This window comes from Thunnus maccoyii, chromosome 16 (assembly GCF_910596095.1).
Source record: "Thunnus maccoyii chromosome 16, fThuMac1.1, whole genome shotgun sequence".
Lineage (NCBI taxonomy): Eukaryota > Metazoa > Chordata > Actinopteri > Scombriformes > Scombridae > Thunnus > Thunnus maccoyii.
In genome coordinates this window covers 24,800,366-24,820,886 of record NC_056548.1, presented here as the reverse complement: position 1 = coordinate 24,820,886, position 20,521 = coordinate 24,800,366, and positions in this window count along the sequence as shown.

Genomic DNA, 20,521 nt, shown 5'->3' with positions numbered 1-20,521 from the left:
ATTTATCTGAGGTGTGTAAACCTGTTGACTAATTGCAGTGAAATTTCTAGCTTTCAGACATTACTTTAACTTCTGTTCATTCTAGAACATGCTATGAATATGCTGCATGATCTTAAATGAAAAAAACATTCACAGACATTATGCAACAACTTAATAAATACCAATAAACTCCCCCAACACACAGCAAGAGACCATGCCTCCTCCCTCTAGCTCATTAACTTCAAGGAAGAGCTTTGCAGGTTTTCAGCTGGGTGTGGTGGTGGCCATCTGCTCCTTCTATCTTAATCGCTAAATTGATTTCATTACTGGTATAATTGGATGGCTTTGATGAGTCTCTGAAGGCATTCAAATCACCTGAAGGGCCGGTGTTACTGCAGGCTGCTGAAGGATTATTGTTTCCACATAATGTTGGCTCTTTTATGAATAGAAGCATTACTGTCCATGTAATTAGGAAAAGGTAAAATGAGGATAAAATACAAAGATTTTATGTAAGCAACATCTTAAGTAGTGCAGGTCTAGAATATTTCGGATATCAGTAAGTTACTGAAAATGCTAATTTTATTATTAAAGTCAAGATGAAATGAAAAATGCCTTTTTAACCCTTTTAGATCACATCCCTGATCATACTGTGCACCCATTTAAAAATATATGCCAAAAAAAATACAAAAAAATCAATTTCTTTGCACTCTTATATCAAAATCCAATCATGTTTTCTCCCTGTAAAACATAATATGGCATGCACTTACGTAGGCTTGAACCAACCAATTTCAACCACTAATATCATGACATCCACCCATCAATCAATCAAGTTTTAGTGGCACAGAGCTGAGATTCGTTATGACAAGTCCACTTTTCAACATTCAAATGAAATTCCTCCCAATGTTATGTCCTGCCTGTCTATCCTGTTTCACTTGGAAATACATCATGATACGGAGGTTAGATACTCTCAAAATGCAGTTTCATCTGGACTTAAACATGTTTGCTAAAACATAAATAGGTGTACCCAAAAATATATATATGATGTATAGTATAATATAATGACTGTCCAAGCGTCAAATATTTCTGTTGTTTGATTTTTTTTTCATTCACAAGTGACAGCATCTGCAAATAGAAAAACAAACCAAGACAGTCTTAAACCTACACAAAGCTTGAATATTGATCAGGTAGCCCCTTGGATCTATAGGGGTGGCCAATGCAACAAAATTAGGTTTTGATCCAACAGCAAGCAATAATCGATCAATACAGATACTGATGCATTTATATCATGTAGTACAATGCATCATTAATAGGCTACTTAAGAATACATCTTCATTATCACTTAATGATTTACCAAACAGAGTATTCCACAGATTTAGTGTTGCAGTCCTATATTATTGTCAGACCCACAATGGACACTCTAAAACTAGAGAGTATCTAAATCGATGCAGCAGAACCAGAGATATCTTCTTTTTTTTAATTCCATGCATTCCTTTTTTCGACTGTATACGTTCAGGTCTGTTATGCTAGTGGCTAATGTAGCCTTGAGCCACCAGCCTCAAGCCGACATGAGGAGCGGGCTACAGAGGTGTGGTTAAACTCACCTCTTTCTAACTCCACACCCCCAGATTTTCTTCATTTTCAATCTTGTCGTCTATATCTCTTGAAGCAGTTTATCAGATTTCAGTCAAAAAGCTTTGTACGACTTCCCCTTTAATCATATGCTTGTTAAATCACAAAAAAGTTTTGATTGGTAAATAACAAAAATGTTACTAATTACTTGCCTCATTATTCTTTTAAAATATTCAGTTGCAGGCTACATTTAGCCGAAAACTCATGAAATCATCAACTGTTTTTCTGTCTTAACTTCTGTTATCTAAAATCCTTAGCGGTTCTGCAGCACAGCACATGTATTTCTGTGACTTATATATGTCCCTGATGTCAACTTCCTTTTTTACTTCAGTGTGATTTCTCATGTTCCATATTACACTGTGAAAATATTTCTGTACCTTTGGTTGATGCCTCCTCTAATTGTCTGTCAGTTGCTTGCTGGTTGGAAAATAATGTAAAATATAGAAGCCAAGCCATCAAACACACAAACAGGGTGTGACATGTTTATATTAATAGTTGCAATCTCATTGTTAGAGTTTAAAATATATGCTTTTGTACCATGGCAGTCTTGCTAGAAAAAAAAACACCTGGCTGCAAGAAATCAGTTCTGGAAAAGTGAGAAAAATAACAAGCAGGTTGCTGTTATGAGGAAGCAACCAAAGTCACACTTGTCAAACTTTTCTCACCTCATGTTAAAAGTATATCGGGATACAACAAAGCCAGTATAGCAAACCTACATCAATTAGTTTGTGCATTTCTTCAGTTTCTCCTTAGAAGAACTGATTTTTTCCTCTGAAACTATACAGCCATGGCAGAGGCTGTGACGGATTCCCGTTAGCAAGCATGAACAATGCTTGAGAAAGTCAAGTCATTTTCATGAGTGACTTGATGAGAATAATCACAGCTGAGTGTATTGTTAGCTGGGATCATTTAAAGGGAAAATGACTTGCCTGTCATCATTTTTGTGAAAGTGAAAGTGATGAACCTGCGACCAGAGGGCTGTTCCACAAAGCAATGCTATCAGTAAACACAAGCTTATTTCAGTGGGACAGGTTTATTTTCAGGAAATGTGCTTCCAGGAGGAACTTTTAAATAAATTGAAGCTGATTAAATGGTGTTCCTATGATTTTGTCCACTCCATTAGCATACATGACGAAGGCAAAATATTAGGAATACTTTTCAATATAATGCACTTTAGTACACCACCACCACCCACTACGACCTCAGTACTGAACATAAAGTAGAATTATCGCCTTTCTGACAATGTCACCAAAAACTGAAAATGTATAAGCTTTGTGAAAGTAGAATTTATGGCAGAGCTGGATTGCATTAGATATTCCTAATAACAGGTATTCCTAATGAAGTGGCCAGTGAGTGTATATCTAATGTTTATTTAATTCACTGATATGTTTGTTATTTACCTCTGCACATACATAAAATATTAGGGTTGTATCAAATAAGATGAAAAATTTTTGGAAATCATCAAAAATGACATGCAGCACTTGCTAATGAGCTATAGAGAAGTGAAGTAAATGTGTTCCTATAATGTTACAAGTAGTGGGTGATTCCCTCAGACATACAGAAAGGGTTGGGGGTGTAGCTGCAAGGGAATAACTGGTTTATATACATGATAAAAGCAGGATTACCCATATGGGCAAAGCAGGCTGCTGTTCTGGGGCTACAGACTCAGACAAGTGCTGCTGTTGGCTGATTTTTTTAACACTTTTTTTCATTTGAACTTCAACACTTTGTTCATTCTTTAGATATAGTTCCAGCTGCAACACATCCACACTGCTAGACAATGGTATTATACAAAACACTATTGGACATTATGCAACATATTATGGGAAGCCATCAGAGGAAAGCTGTGATGTAAGTTGTATTTTTAAAAGTAAATAAGCTGAATATAAGATAAATATCAGATTCTGAATCAGCTTTAAAAGCATTCAGTACTCTGGATCTAGATTGAGGGTGTAAAACAACTGGGACAAATTAAGAGAGCTATTTTCAGACTTCCTGAAAGAACATTTTGTCGCACTGTAAGAAATGAGCATTTTAACCATCTGCTCCCATTTTTTTCTGTATCTTAAATGTCAGAAATAAAATTAAAGGAACGGAAACGCTGAGAAAATTCCACTTTTTATGGACGCTGTAAGCTAAAAGAGCCTTATTATCAGTCTGAAAGACATTTCTACCACAGCATTTCCATTATGTAATGGCTATTACAGTGTGTCCCTTGTACACATCAAGTGCCATATTCCAGAAATGGCAGCACTGATTAGAAACAAATAAGCTACTTTAGTAGGGTTCTGTCACATTTCAAAGTTGTTTAATTTCATATTGCATGTCAGTTGATACTTATAAGTTTTAGATTGGATTACATATTAATACCATTTAGGGTGGAAGAGCCCATTTAAAGATTATATTAATGTATTTCTGTTGCATTAGCCAGTTCTCTGTGAAGAGTGCATCTTTGCTAACTGAGCTCATAGGAAAAGTCTTTATATCTGTCTTTGCCCTTCTCTTAGTTGGTAAGAGGTGAAAAAAAGATGTGCTTGGCTTTTATAGGCAACTGCTACCTGTATGAAATATAAATTAGCATGGATCTGTGGAGGGCAGAACGCATACTATACATACTATTTGTACCAAGCATTATCACAGATTTAATCTCTATACAAATACAATCACATTAGAAAAGGCATTGCAATCAGGAGGGACAAGTGAATGAAGCAAAAGTAACTGTTTATTATACAGATGATGTACAGACGATATTGATGATTAGTCTTGTCAAAAGTCTTTGGCGCTTAGACTCTACAGGGAGATTTTGTAATCGAGGGACATCAGTCATGAGCAGCAGCAGCAAGATGAATCCCCCCATGGAGTCCATATGGTTTAAAAAAATAAAGCTACAGATATATGCAAAAAATAGTCTTCCTAACTGAACTTTCGCTAAACTCCATCTGCTTGTTGTTGAGGTTCTGCCTGGGTTCATTTGCTTTTAATCCAGTCAGTCAGAGAAAAGTTAGGCAGGTGTACAAAATTCTTCTTAACTATACCACAGATACTACATGGTATACTTGGGATTACTCAGAAATATTAAAATAAAGTGCCTCAGTGCCTGGTCAATCTCAATCGTACTACTCCATGGAGAGATGGGGCTGATTTTTTTGGCTGGACCGCAGCAGCAGTGCCAGCTCTATAACTGTGAATGTCTGTGACTGACTGACTGACTGACAGACTGTCTGAGTCGCTCAATGATGAGGTTACACCATTGGATGGCAGAATACCACCACTTCCTGTATTTGTCTTAAATTAAAAGCTCTCTTTTCTAATTAAAGTATCTGGCTGCATCTGGAATTCCATACTAACATGCTATATTTAGTACACTAAAACAGTATGTGAGATTTTTCAGTATGTCTGAAACCTTAATATGAAACCAATAGTACATGAATTACATACTATTTACAGGGAAATATTATGGTATTATTACAGTATGCAAGCACTAGACACTAAGCATATACACTACACAATACATAAATATCCCACAGTGCAATGCAGTAGTCACGACAACAACAACAACAACATAACAGACAATGGCGGACAGCAACCAAGGCAGCTCTGGCGTAACGTCAATAACACTTCAATTTAAGTTTAAGTTTAAGGTTTCACTTTGCTAGGTGTAATATATTTTTTAAAATTAGTTCAGACTTTATGGTTGGCATGGCTTACCATGGTTACGCGTCTCCAACCGGAAGGAGGTTCTCAGGAAGTGATGTGATAACTGCAGCTCTTTGTGTCCAGAAAGACACATAGAGATGCGACTGTTTATTCACACAAAAGTATGTTGAGTGATAGTACACATATTGCATAGGCAGTGCATAGGGTGCATAAGGATTAGAAGTGGGAAAATGTATTTTACATTTCACTGGTTCTTTAAAAGCCCTATAGCGTTTCATACATGGTACAGCCATATACTAGGTTTTGACATAGTCTTGTTTGGAATACAGGCTAACTTTTCATGGTATAAAAACAATTAATCATCAGCCCTAGTCTTGAGTGTGAAGTGTAAATGTCCCGTTTACTTGAAATGATGTTCTTCATCAGTGTTCGGGACATTTTGGGCATTTTTGCTGTGTGGCTGAGAGGTGGAGAACTTGTAACAATAATATATATCAATTAGAACATCAGCTAATTGATGTTGAATGGGTTTGTGTTTGAAAAGATCACTTACACAGCCATCTTATTCAGCCTTTCTCAGAGGACTTACAGAGAGGCACTGACATGGCAGGTATTGTCCATCGCCACCAATTCAATTTGGGAATGCTGATATGTACACTGCAGACCTTGTCAGGCCAAAACCTCAACGCAGAACCCGAAGGAGTCATGGTCTGTCTGTGGAAGAACAGGGCCTCATCACTCTGTGCTTCAGTGCATCTGGGACTTTCTATCACGTTGTTGGGGACAATATAGGAGTGGACAAATCAGCTGTGAGTGATGTGGTGAAAGCTTTGTCAATCACATTGGCCAGCCTGGTCAATCAATTTATTTCATTTTGCACAGTACAGACAACAATAACGGACATGGTTTCAGTGTGAATGGTGTTTACGAATTTAGCAAAGTTATTGCATTTGGTATTAAAGACTTTTTATAAATGTTCTTGGTTGCTGCAGCGGCTCTATAGCGCTGCCTGAGGGCAGTTTTATGAATTCATGAAAAAGGGGATGAAATCAGACACAATTTGTCGGGCTTTTTGTTCCACCTGCATTTTATATATACATCCCAGTTGTTTCTGCCTTTTCCCAATCATTTTACTGGCCATGTTTGTAATTCTAGACAGTCTGTTTTTGAACAAATCAATACATGTATATATACTACATGATTCAAATGTTGTATTATTTGACCAATTATAAGGTTTTATTACATTTTGTTCCTGAAATCCACCCTGAATCCACCCTTTTGCTGAGATCAGGATAATCCTGATTTTTTTTGGATCAAAGGTATCCCGATCCTACTAAAAAGTTTTTAACAGCACATACTGAAGGTTTGATCCAGATCAAAACCAAAACTGGATTATGTGATCTAATCCGATTTCAGAATCCTTTTTTTCTTTTGAACAACCCATTTCCAAGATTTGATCCAATCCGATAGCCGAAATCCGATCAGATTACTTCTGAACAGCTGGTGTTAAAAAAATCCTTTGAGCGTAAAGATTAAGATTCAGTCAGTGAAATTTATGAATATCCCTTATTATACACCACAACTGAAGCCCCAGTTCTCCCCAAGCTAATCCTAGGGATAGGCTCCTCATTTGACTCAGATGAAAGGCAAATGAGGTATCATTAACAAGGCAACAAATTGTAGCACAAAGCCTATGCACGGCTCACTGCAGCACAGACACCTCCTCTTTTAGGGAAAATACCTCAACAACACTAAACCTCTGCACGGATTATGGATATCAGTTTTTCCTGTGAACTCCAGTGGATCTCTAATGCAAGACTTCCTTTGGGAATTGCACGCCTTTGTGTGTCTGTATTTGTTGATGAGTACTGTACAACAGCTGGAAATGTGTCTTGCACATAAAAGAGTGTCAGAGTTAATACAGTGCTGCATGCAAGCAGGTTGAGGCTATAGGGGATAAGCCTTTAGAGAAGCGTGTGTTTTTACTGTGCCTATTTATCCTAATGGGTTGAACCCTCAGGGGAGAGATTTACAGGGCTTCCCTGCAGCAGCTACTGCTATGGGGAGGATGTGAGCCATGACACCAGTGTGGTGAGGAATTCAGCACCTAGAATACGACAGACAGGCGGTTAACACCAGGTCATGTGGTATAGTGCCAATGTTGCTCTATATACTAATGAGAGAAACAGTGTGAATTATTTTGTGTGACAAGTGTTTTCCTCCTTGTTATGTGTGTGTCAACTATCCCCAGGGTGTGATCCTGTTATCACACATGCCCAGATACATCTACATTTATGGACTAATATTCATGTTTATATTCCCTGCATCTCTCATCACCTTCATTTCATTTGACATGTCAGAGGTTCAGTTATATGAAGTGTACTTGTCTCAGTACTGATGTCACCATTAAAGCGGCAGCGGGCAACCTTGTTCTCAGCATTCCTGTCTCCACACAGCACATTTAATGTTTGAAAAATTTGAACTTCAGTCGCCTCAAATCTTGTAAGGTGATGTCAGTAAACTGCACACAACACAATCATTTTGCACCAAGGCCAGCCTGTGATTGCTACCAAAGAGACACCAAAATGACAAAAGAGGCAAAAGATCTGTCGATGCTGAGTTCAAGACAGAGCTGTCTGTTTTTTGCCTTTATTTTGGAAAACAATAGTAGAGATTGACATGAAGTGTGGAGCAATAGGGGGGATGACATGCAATATAGGAAGAAAGGACATTGTGATTACACGTCTCAGACCTCTTAGGCCCATTTGTATTGATATTTAATTTCACTTCTTATGGTAAAAGGGATTTGGGGAAACAGGGTGCATGTACATTCTACATTTGAGTGGAGGTGATGCTCCTGTCTACTGCTGCCTCAATTTGGTATTCAAGGTATGAAGCCCACATAAACGTTATGCATAATGCCACATTAAACAACCATTTAGGTAGATTTGCTTGTTTTAGCCCATTAACTATGATTTTGCCTGCTGTTACCAAGCATTTTCTAACTCATATGGTTATTTTGTCAACTGATTTCCAACATCCCAAGCAGCCAGTGTTTCAGTTCATGTCAGCTGTGATGATTGACCTTTATCAACCAAATTTCACCTTATGGACAATCTGATTTTTAAAGCACTTAATTACACTTGGTGGAAATTTGTTGTTTTTAGGTCCCTGCTGCTCCCACTTATGCCAGAACCCAGAAACCAACCTACCCCTCTCAATTAGTTTGAGGTAGTTTGATTAACCAAAGGTTTATTAATGAGAATATGCAATATGTGAGCACCATATAAACTAAAATTAAGTCTTAAAACTAGATTTTGATATAAAAAACCCTGTACAAAACAGAGCCATAAAGATTAATCATGTAGGACATGAATTAGTTCATACTGTACTTTAGATGGTACAGATTTCTAAACACATTTGCAGTTATTTGATTTACAATCAACAGACAGTGAACCTGGGGCTTTTGGGACTCTTTGGGATCCAGGGCCCAGGGCAGTTGTTGGTTGGTAATCTAGCCTCTTTTAAAAACTTTTCTCAATGATATCATAACTTCCTTCAAGAGCAACTTACAGGAATGGTTCAATGTTTTGGGAAATAATAAACCAGAAAAGGCAAAGAAACATTGCTTTTCTATGTCTGTTTAAGAGTTCAAGAGTTGGTTAAATCCAGAAGACAAATATGGATATCATCACAAAAATCATGTGAATTAAGTCACTTAATTTAAAGTTTACTGTTCAGCAGCTGAGTCTTAGTGTTCCTTTATGTGACAGGGGGACTTTTGCGTCTCATACTGTAACTATATTACAACATGACAATAACATAAAAAAGAAATAAAGCTGACCTGTGATGGATTCTCACAATTTCACCAATCTCAAACGCATTTTCATAGTGAGCTGAAATAAATCCAGTGAATGCCTGGAAGGTAGAAAAAAAATTGACAGTATACTTAAAAATGATCATTTGTGATGTAGAATACAGTGTACGCTTTTGGCTAAAAGACACATAAGCACTGGAGGTCTTTGAGGAGACAACTTTGTATTAGGCATACATTTGTAAATTCATCTGAAATCTGTGAGGGCAGAGTTTTAAGTGCAGATAGACTCCAGTTCCTGAGCTGCTGTCTTAATGATGGCGTGCCAGGAAAACATAAGACTCATCATCTTTAATTCAATCCTGCCATGAGCTGGACAGCTGGAGGCACAGTTAACACCGCCTGTGTGCCTTTTTCTGCTTTCCCAAAACCCTCCCCACTCGCCCTCCACCCACACACCCACACATACACTCCAAGGTCCACAAACCTTTAAGTGAGCATAATGAGCATGCCTAAAACAGCAAAAAAGACTGTCTGGGTAGAATGATAGGCAGACCAGAACATTGTCTGCTTTTTCATAATTTGTCAACAAGCAATAGACTTGGATATCATGATGATGACTTTGTGTAATTACTCTCTTACAACAGTGCCAAGAATATGTATGTTTTGCCAAAATCAATATGATTATGGTGATGAAAATGCTGTTTGCCTGCAGCAGAAAGAATGGATTTGTAAAGGACACATTTCTCTTATTTCCCATACAGAGAAACAAACATACATAACAAACATAACAGAAGGTCAATAGAACATTCATGATACTTGAAATTGTGTTCCAGCAGCAAGAGTAACACAACAGCTAAGACGTCCATACATCATATACAGCTAGAAAAACATTCCCTGAGGCTGGAAAACATATTAACCCGTAATAGATACCAAATAAAGAATGATAACCCGCTTAATGACTCATACTTTTCTGGTTGCGAGCAGTGGCTATAGTCTGAGAAAGCGTGTTAAAAACAGGCTTTGTCGTGTTGATGACAGCTATATTGTTTACTGCCAGGTGAAAACCAATTATTAAAAAGTTAATGTCATGTTCATGTCTAAGTGGTCTGGTTTAATAATGTGGAACCATGTTCGGCCAAGAGGAAGGTTCATTAACCTTTATTTCTCATTTTATTTCTAATCTTTTTCTGGATTAGAGGGCAGTTTAATTTCCCTGCTGACCTTGCAGTCTCGCTGACCTTTATCTGAAAGTATATAACCTTACACTTATCCCGTTTTACCATTAGGACCATTGACAGGGGCTGAAGTTCTTTGATTGTATCTTTAACTTAGGTAAAACTATTAAAGCTGGGGTAGGTGGTTTTCTGGAAAAGGCAAAAAAAAAAATACAGCCCTCCTCCTGCAGATCTCCCCAATCCCATCTCTCTCCTAAGCCACTCCCACCAGAAGAGCACAGGCATATGTATGTGCTTCATACACACATAATCAGTGTAGATATACATCTGAAAATAAATAAAGCCATGACGATGTTTGTCATAGTGTGAAAACATGTTACTTTACACTTGTTACATATATATTACTGGCAGAGCACTATGTCCCGGAGCAGCTGGCTTGGAGGGGACGGGGCAGAGAGATAGGGCAAACCAGTGGTCGTGTCCGTGGCAGAGGGTCTGCCTGGGGTAGCAGACAGCATCAGGGTGAAGACCCTCTGGGTAGAGACGACCTCAGTCGAGCCCAAGAACTACAAGCTTACTGGATAGTGGATGAACAGGTATCTCAAAATATAACATGACTTCACACTTTATGTCCATGATCATTATTAATGTTTATTCAATTTACAGTTTCACTTAATTCAATTCAATCCAATTTTATTTATATAGCGCCAAATCACAACAAAAGTCATCTCAGGGCACTTTTCACATAGAGCAGGTCTAGACCATACTCTTTCATTTACAGAGAGAGAGACCCAACAATTCCCCCATGAGCAAGCACTTGGCAACAGCAGTAAGGACACTTTTATCCAAAGCGACATACATCTGAGAGTTGATACAACACAAGCAAGGATCTAGTCAGGTGAGAGCATTGCGAGTAAGTGCCATGAAGCTAAATTCGAGTACGATAACACGTAGGTGCCAAGGGGCAGTACACAGAGGCAATGCATAGAGTGCATGCACAGAAGCAGAATTTTTTTTCCAGTGCATCAAGTGCAGAGGTGTTTGTAAAAGAGCTGGATCTTTAGTCTTTTCTTAAAGATTGAGAGGGACTCTGCGGATTGGATGGAGTTTGGTAACTCGTTCCATCAGAGAAGAGTCTAGCTAGAGGCTTTGGGCCCTGTTGTGGTTGTACCAGGTACCTTTCATTAGCAGAGTGTAGTGAGCGGGAGGGAGTGTAGACCTGAATGAGGGGGTTCAGATAGGTGGGAGCTGTTTTAGTTACTGTTTTATAAGTGAGTGTCAGGGTTTTGAATTTGATGTGGGCAGCAACTGGGAGCCAGTGGAGGGATATGAACAGCAGAGAGACATGTGATGTTTTGGGCTGGTTGAAGACCAGCTGTGCCGCTGCGTTCTGGATCATCTGCAGAGGTTTGACCGTACATGCGGGAAGGTCTGCCAGTAAGGAGTTGCAGTAGTCAATGCGTGATATTATGAGAGCCTGTACCAGGAGTTGTGCTGCATGCTCAGATAGGTAGGGCCTGATGTTGCACGGTGTAAATAGATACGACCGAGTAATTGAGGCAACATGAACCTTAAAGGTTAATTGGTCATCAATCATGACACCCAAGTTTTGCGCAGACTTTGTGGGCATGAGTTGGGTTGTTTTGAGCTAGATACTGATCTGGTGTTGTATAGAGGTATTGACAGAGATGACAAGGAGTTTGGTCATAGATAGGTTAAGTTGAAGGTGGCATTCTTTCATCCATGCCCAGATATTGGCAAGGCATGATGGCATCTGAGCCAAGACTGTGTGGTCTTCCAGCGGGAACGATAGGAAGAACTGGGTATCGTCAGCATAGCAATCGTATGAGAAACCATGTGAATGGATTATTGCACCAAGTGAGGTTGTGTATATTGAGAAGAGAGGGGGACCGAGCACTGACCCTTTAGGAACCCCTGTGGATAAGCTGTGTAGTTTGGACACTTCTCCCCTCCAAGATACTCTAAAAGATCTTCCTGAGAGGTAGGACATGAACCAGCAGAGGGCAGATCCTGAGATACCAAGCTGAGGGAGTGTGGAGAGGAGGATTTGGTGGTTAACCATGTCAAAGGCAGCTGACAGATCTAGCAGCAGTAGAGTTGAGGACTGACCAGCAGCTCTAACTGAACGCAGTGATTCCATTATTGTCAAGAGTGAAGTCTCGGTAGACTGACCCTGCTTAAAGCCAGAGTGATTTGGATAGTACAGGTTATTCTCAGTAGAGAATTCAGAGAATTGGTTAAAGACTGTGTGCTGAAGTATTTTTGATAGCAAGGGCAGGAGTGAAACCAGTCTGCAGTTTTCAACCTGGGCTGCGTTGAGTGTAGGTTTTATGAGCAGTGGGGTGACCTGAGCTTGTTTAAATGCTGTGGGGAACACATCTGTTGTAAGTGAGGAGTTGATGATGTGTGTGACTGCGGGGTTAAGTGCTGGGGAAATGGTCTGTAGAAGGTTGGATGGCATTGGGTCCAGCCGACAGGTAGTGGAATGAAAGTCCAGCAGAAGTTTGGAGACTTCCTCCTCAGTCAGAGGGGAGAATGAGGAGAGTCCAGCCTTGTTAGCTGGTAGCTGCAGACTGAGTTGGTCAGGCTCAGAGAACTGGTTACTAATGGCAGAGACCTTATCAGTAAAGAATGAGGCGAACATGTCTGCAGTGAGCAGAGTGGAGGGTGGAGGAAGAGGCGGATTGAGGAGTGAGTTAAAAGCAGAGAACATTTTCTGAGCATCTGTGGTGCCACAGGTCTTGTTCTGATAGTAAGTGGTCTTAGCTGTTATTAAACTGGAGGATAATGATGCTAGGAGACCCTGATAGTCACTGAGGTTAGTGGGCTCTCTAGATTTCTGCTATTTTCTCTCTGCCGCTCAGAGCTCTGCCCTTTGCTCTCTGAGGACTTCAGTGAGCCATGGACTGTGGGGGTTGTTGCAAGTAGGTTTGGATGTTAGAGGGCAGAGATTGTTAAGAGAGGAGGCCAGTGAGGAACAGGGTGTGTCTGTAGCCTCATTGACAGGGAGTGAGGAGAATTCCTTATGAGGAGGCTGGTAGCCAAGACCTCATTGGAAAGTTGAGTTTGTTGTGAGGGACTGGATGTGTCAACGAAAGGAGACCAATTGTGGAGGAACATGAGGATGTTCCAGTAAGGAGATTATGAATTGAATAAAGAAGTGGTCAGACAGATGTAGAGGGGTGACAGTCAGATTTGCTGTGGAGCAGTTTTGAGTCAAAATTAGATTAAGAGTATTGCCTACTTTGTCTGTGGGAGAGGTGGAAACCCTTTTTGAGGTCATATGAGGACAAAAGTGACAGGAAGTCAGCTGCTTGGGTTTTGTCAGTATGGACAGGCAATTCTATAGGCCAGGAGTAAAGGAGGAGTGTGTAGCGGAGGCTTTTCTAAGTGAATAGAGGTTCTCGGGGTTGCATTGTCCGTGACAGATGCTATTTTTTTGAAAACCTTGCATGACAGGGATATCTTTGTAGCACATGGTGAGTGAGGTAGGCTACGTGAATAGATAGTAGAAAAGGAATAACCAGTTGGTGTCCTTGCTTGGTGGACTTGCATAGGTAGACTCGCAGGCCTTTACCCAATGCGGTCTTAACATAATAAGGTCTGACGCACATAGACTGACGCTACAGTGCAGCTTGTATGTTTAAGTTCCAGGAATTATCATGGATGAACCCGCCCCTTTCAGATTTTCACAGAGGCAACAACAGAGAGTGTGACCCATGTCAGCTGACCCAACTATCAAAACTTAGAGAGTGAAACCAGGATGTGCTCTGCTCTAACAAATCCTGACAACAGCTTAAATCTGAATCAAACTCAAAAACAAAGTTTCAAAAACACTTACCAAACAATTATCTCCTATGTTCTAGATCAGAGCTATTCATAAATAAATTAATAATTTTTCCCTGACCTACTGTCTTTCCGGGCCAGAATTCAATCTTTGAGCCTCCAATGGTGTCAGGAGCTTTTGGGGAGGTGTCTGTTGAGAGACCCCAATCTCATTTTTGATGTGATGATGGCCAGCGCTCCTCCACCAGGTCCTCCTGGCCAGGACCCCAACCAACCTGAATTGTACGTCTGCATGAAATGCCCAATAACATGAAAAGAAAGTGTGGCCAGAACCACAAGACTGCATTTTCCTGCTACCACTAGAAGACCTCTACATCCTCCATGAGGGTGTCCTTAGCCTGGCCCGGAAAATCTGGAATGATGTTTGGGGTCGGGAAGAACCTCCAAATCCAGGAGAAGACCACAGACAATTCTGCTGTGCTGCTTACCGGCAGTTTGTTGTGTAGCAGTATGAGTCCCTGGGGCGAGGCAATAGAACTGTCATCCTGAGCTGTTGTGTATGGAGGATTAGGGAACTGTGGTGGAAAACTGCCTTTCCATGATCAGACAAATGTGCCAGTGAGAGTGCAAAGATAGCATTATGCCAATACCAAGAGACAGTTCCCATGGAGTTAACAAGAAGGCTAATCTGTGATATAGCATTTTGGTTTTCTGTGTGAAATGATTAAAGGCTGCCAGGTCCGTTTTTAGTGTGAGAAAAAGGCGAAAGATGCTGAGGCAGTCATTTTTAAGATAAGTCACACTTGTATTATCACCAAAGCATCAAGGTAACTTATGAATCTCAGAAATAATGACTGGTTGAATATAATTAAAAATGAGGTGGAGACTAGAAACCAAACCCCACAATAGGAGGTGTTATGAAAAGTATATAATATGAGGTTTTATGATTTTGCATCAGGTTTTTTCTTTGTCCTGGCACAAAAGGCCTTGGTTTGCTCTGTATCTCTTTATGCACAGTAAACCTATTTACATTGAACTCTACCAGCTTCCAGTGTATTTTTGAGTCTTTTCTTTTAAATATTTTATTATATTTCATTATATTTTATTTTATAAATTTTGAGTTTAATACTAAGTTGTGGGTGACTTGATGATTTATTGGCCCATTTGAAGATTTTTCCACAACAGAACGATACCCTGACCCCCACCACTGATATGTGGGCTTTATACCACATAGGATTTGACAAATTGACCACTTATGTTTACATATTTAAATTTCAGCTACTGATATTACATCTATCATGTTGTTAGTTTGCCATGCCATTGTTTTGTTTTTTTAATAAATAGTTAGTGGTTTCAGGTGGTGGCCATAGTGGGGTGGGGGTGGGGGGCTTCAAACTTCAGGTGAGGATTTGAGTCACATCCTCTCTTATGGTCGGCTGTTCATGTAGGTAGTCCTTGGCCTTGCTAATGAACAAAGAATAGCATGTTAGTTTTTAATTCAGTTGTTTGGACTATAATGCTTCACGCATACAGCCAAGGCTACAATGTCTTAAGTTTTTCCTTGAATCTATTATTAAAAAAGGCTGAAATTTCTATGTCTTATGAAGCAAGCCTTTGTTATACCTCATTTTACTATGCATGTGAGAATTACTTATGGCCAAGGATTGTGGATTGAAATAAGTGTGGAAATGTGATAAGTGATCAAAAGTGATAGGCCATAAGTCATATTAAGGGCATGGCAAAATAGACAAAATCAAATATCACGATATCTTTGACCAAATAACTCAATATTGATATTTTAAGGATACCTATTGGTTCAAGAAATTTCAACAAAAGAGATTTTTGATAAAATAGTAATAGGGGTATGATGACCAAGAAAGTAGAGGCTAAGAAAGAAATACAGCTAGCTAGAACAGTCTCAGTTTAGAAAACTGCTTCCTTTTACTGTAATGTAGCCACTGAAACCAGGAAAAGGCACTTAGTCTGTATCACAACATTACAATATCCTAAATCACAGCCAATATTAAGTCTGACATCACTTATCAATATGATAGATACTATATCACCCAGCCCTAGGTCATGTCTGCAGCAGTGCTCTGGAGTGTGTGTAAATTTTGTCCCCAAATGAAAATGAATGAAAGGTGGCGTATGCCAGAATTGGTATGAAAACATGCAAATTGGGTTTCTGAAGAAGTTTCTGTGGAAGGAATGTTGAATAAGGCCCACTGAAAGAACTTCTATACCTTGTCCTCGGCTGACTTCTGTCTGTAGTAGCTCCTCTGCAGTTGGAGGTGGAATACCACATGACCCATCATCCTTCCACAAGTCATCAGGCCTCTGGCTTCTCACACGCAGCATGTGTGCTTTATACAGTCAACATGGCCTGCAGCATGAACATGTATAATTTTCATAAAGGTAACACACTTCTGTTTTAGTGGGTATATTGTTGTTAATTTTAAGAACTTACTCAGTGGTACTCCATCAGCTTTTCTTTGCACTAGTCGGCAGACGTGATGATTATAATCCAAACTGACATGTAGGGTGCGAGCTGAATAGACAGGCAGGGTGGAGCTGAATCTCTTGCTGGCATACATGAGTATGTGGTTGTGAAAGGACTCAAGTTCTGCTGTAGACCTTAAGAGTGAAAACCAGGTATTAGCTCTTTTATATTGTCATGAACTTCGAAGGCTTAAAAACATACTAGTTGAAAAATATCAAAATCAGTAGTGGGCAGTAAAAAAAATTATGTGATCAAGTACTGCAGAATTTACAATTATCTGTATTTTAGAGACTTGTCAGGAAAGGACACACTCTCTTTTTAATAAGTCTGTCTTGCTTTTTTTTGGGTCGCTCTGCAGTGTAGGCAGTTGTTGCCAATGCTGGAATAGCAACTTTTTCTCCAGGGTTTTCTGCCATTGAATCAGGCTTTCACCATCTGAAGGGATGGGAACAGCCAATAAGAATGCCCTCTTTCTGAAATGGACCTTGATTGGCCTTAGGTCTCCCGTCACAGGCTAGATTTTCTAAAGCCTGAATACAGAGCCAAGAGGAGGTGCAGAAGTCTAGTTTTCTCCCAGACTACTTGAGTTACAATATGCAGAAAGACACTCTTCTAGACTTTCTAGATGTTATTGGACCAAATTGATCATTGAGTTCTGAATTGAATTCTGATAGTGAATCATTTCATGGGGTTGTGTGACTCTTGGAATAATTTATCCACCGTTTTACAGCTGCGACAATAGCGACAGAGTAAGCTATGGCAGAGCCTATGATGTAAGCACATGTCAAGAGTGTTTTTGTGATTACACTCACTGCCAGAAGAAGGAGACAAAAGTCCTGCACTCCAGCTATAAAGCTGTACTCAATACTTGAAGCAAGAAAGGTGAGGGGAGGGGTCATTTAACAAGTGAATTGATGAGCGAGGAAAAACTTAGTAACCTTGGCCCTGCTAGTAGAACAGAAAAAGAAATTACCTTAAGGAGTTTTGCACTGAATGCTTTACTTTCCATCTTTTTTTCTTTTGAAAAGCTCACTGTGATAACTCTTTTTCAGTGTGTGATGCTGTGTTGAATAGTGTGTTATCTTGAGACTTAAACACCAGAGATTCAATGTCCTTACAAACAAGCATATGGTAGCTCATCTGATGATGGAATAGTCCATTAATCTGCTTTGCGCACAGGAGTTGCAAATTGATGACAAATAAAGAAATACTTTTGAGAGAGTTTTGTAAGTATTTGCAGAGCACATGAATCGTACATGAAGAATAGTAACATAATTTTATAAATATCTTAACATTATAATAAATCTATAGCTGTTCAGTGCTCTCTTAGTTGCTCGAATGAATACCTTCCCTGTTCTACCACATCCCAAAAGTGTTCTATTGGATTCGGATCTGGTGATCAGGGAGGCCATTGAAGTACACTGAACTCATGTCATGTTCATGAAACCAGTATGAGACGACTTTTGCTTTGTGACATGGTGCATTATCATGCTGGAAGTAGTCATTAGAAGAAAACATCTCGATCGCCCCCTGGTGGCTGGCTGCAGTATAGGTCATAAATCTTGCCCCCTCTATGTTAGCAGATAGAACATGAGCCAAACTAAAATATCAAAGTACACATGAATTTTTTTTTTTTTCCCAAAGATGGTTTCTGTCATTTTAGGTAGTTCTTATCACGCTGATGAGATGAGATGAGATGAGATGAGATGAGATGAGATGAGATGAGATGAGATGAGATGATATACTGTGCAGGCTCCAAACACAAGCAAGATGGCAGCTCCTGGGAAGGAGATATTTTGGCTTCACTTTTGCATAGCAGTAGAAAGTGGAGACGTGTCATCCATCTTTATATACAGTCAACAGTACTCAGATAGGCTGTGGCATTCAATAATTTATGACCGGTTCAGAACTTTTCGAGTCTGTCTTAAGACAACAGTCATATGAACAGTGAAAGGGGTTTTCCTCGCTGTAATCATTCCTCCTGTTCATACTGACTATTAAAGGATGCCCTTCAAATGTGCCTCAATGTAAGTGATGGGGGCCAAAATCCACAGTGTGTCCACACAGTCATTTAGTGCAAAAATGCATTTAAAAGTTTATCTAAAACTAAAATGAGGCTTCAGCAGTCTGAGCTAGCCAAAGTGGATATCTGCCACATTTACTGTCTTTTTAGCATGAAACTCCCTCTTTGTGTTTCCTCGGACAATGTTTCCCTGTTGAGCTGTGGTGGAAATATAGTGACAAAAAGAGGGATTTAGGCACTGGGATTAGCACAGGGATTCCCCCTTCCTGGTCATGACATCACCAAGAATATAAACACCTGAGACAGTCCCTAAACTGTGCTTCCAGCTATTTGCACGGCTGACGTAAGGAAGTATGTACATACATAACTGTAACTAGACCACACCATCTCATTTTCTTTTTGATTAACCAAGTACATTACTTGATCCAAAGAAGGAGACCACTGTGCAACCCAGGGCTCCCACCTTTCCTGCAGAAGTGAAGAAGGAGGATAACCCCGCTTTTCTTCATGAGGCAGATGGTGAGTCAGTCCAGCCCAAAATAGCCTATGTATAACACAGAGTTTACACGCCAGGACGTGTTCAGCTGTTTACACTGATTTTACCTCTTAAGGAAAAGTCTGACATTAATGTTTTATTGAAAATTAGCTGAGGTGTGGCTCTACTGCTGCTGTTTTTGTTGATATTTAATTTAACCTCTTTCTCATTATCTGACACACTGACATGAATCCTGCTGTTGTTTCAATCTGTAGGGAAAATATAAAATATTTATATATAAATATAAAATAGTACATTTGAATACAGTTGATGAGTATTATTAATCTAGATATGATGACCAAATAAGAAGAGCAAAGTGAAAAAATGGTACACCCGTTGAGTGCTACAAATCCCTATTAAAATGATAGAGTGATATTATATTATATTTTAATTTACTTATATAAGTAAATTGCTTTTTGGTTACATTAAAAAAAGATAATATTTAGGAAATCACAAAATATTATAGGTGAAAAATAGGGGGGGGAAGTACTTTGTAGTACCCACCAGGGTTCATCTACTCCATTATTTTATCAGTATTTTTACTTTGAGTTGACTTCAATGAAGTTTATTGTTGTACTTAGAAAATTAAATACTGTGTACATGTTTTATGTTTTATGTGAACAATGTTTTATTATGAACATACAATTGAACTTCCCATTAAAGAAAAGTTACAAAATTGTTTGCGTATGATGTCAGTTATAGAAAGAAAGAAAATTGGAATGGGCAGGTCAGAATTTAAAAAAAAATGGAAACAGCCAGAATTGGCCAACAAAAATTGCCATGGGTTCATCTCTAGAACTGTCTATTGAATCCACTATTGTGACAATATAAATAAACTGGATAGTATATTTTCTCTAAAAGAAGAACAAACACAAATCACAGACATATGAATGCTACACCATCACAGCTCATTTCTGCATGCTGTAGTCTGTTTACATTTTTCCGTTGTTCAGCATTATGCACACGTTTCGTTGTCCTGCTTAGTTATAGGTCTATCCAATTGCATGGAGTGGTTATCTGAGTTACTGTAGCCTTCATGTCAGCTTGAACCAGTCACTTCTCCTCTGACCTCTCTTGTCAACAAGCCGTTTCTGTCCACAGAACTGCTGCTCACTGGATGTTTTTTGTTTTTCGCACCATTCTGAGTAAACTCTAGGGACTGTTAAGCATGAAAATCCCAGGAGCCAGCAGTTTCAGAAATACTCTAACCAGCTTGTCTGGCATCTGGAAGCTCCTGACATCTGCATGATTTTATGCATTGCACTGCTGCCACATGATTGACAGGTATACAGGTGCTCCTAATAAAGTACTCAGTGTGTGTATATTGAAGAGAATAGTTTTGACACTGAGTTGACAGGTGATTTAGATTTATTTTTTTCTATAGGGAACTGCTACATTT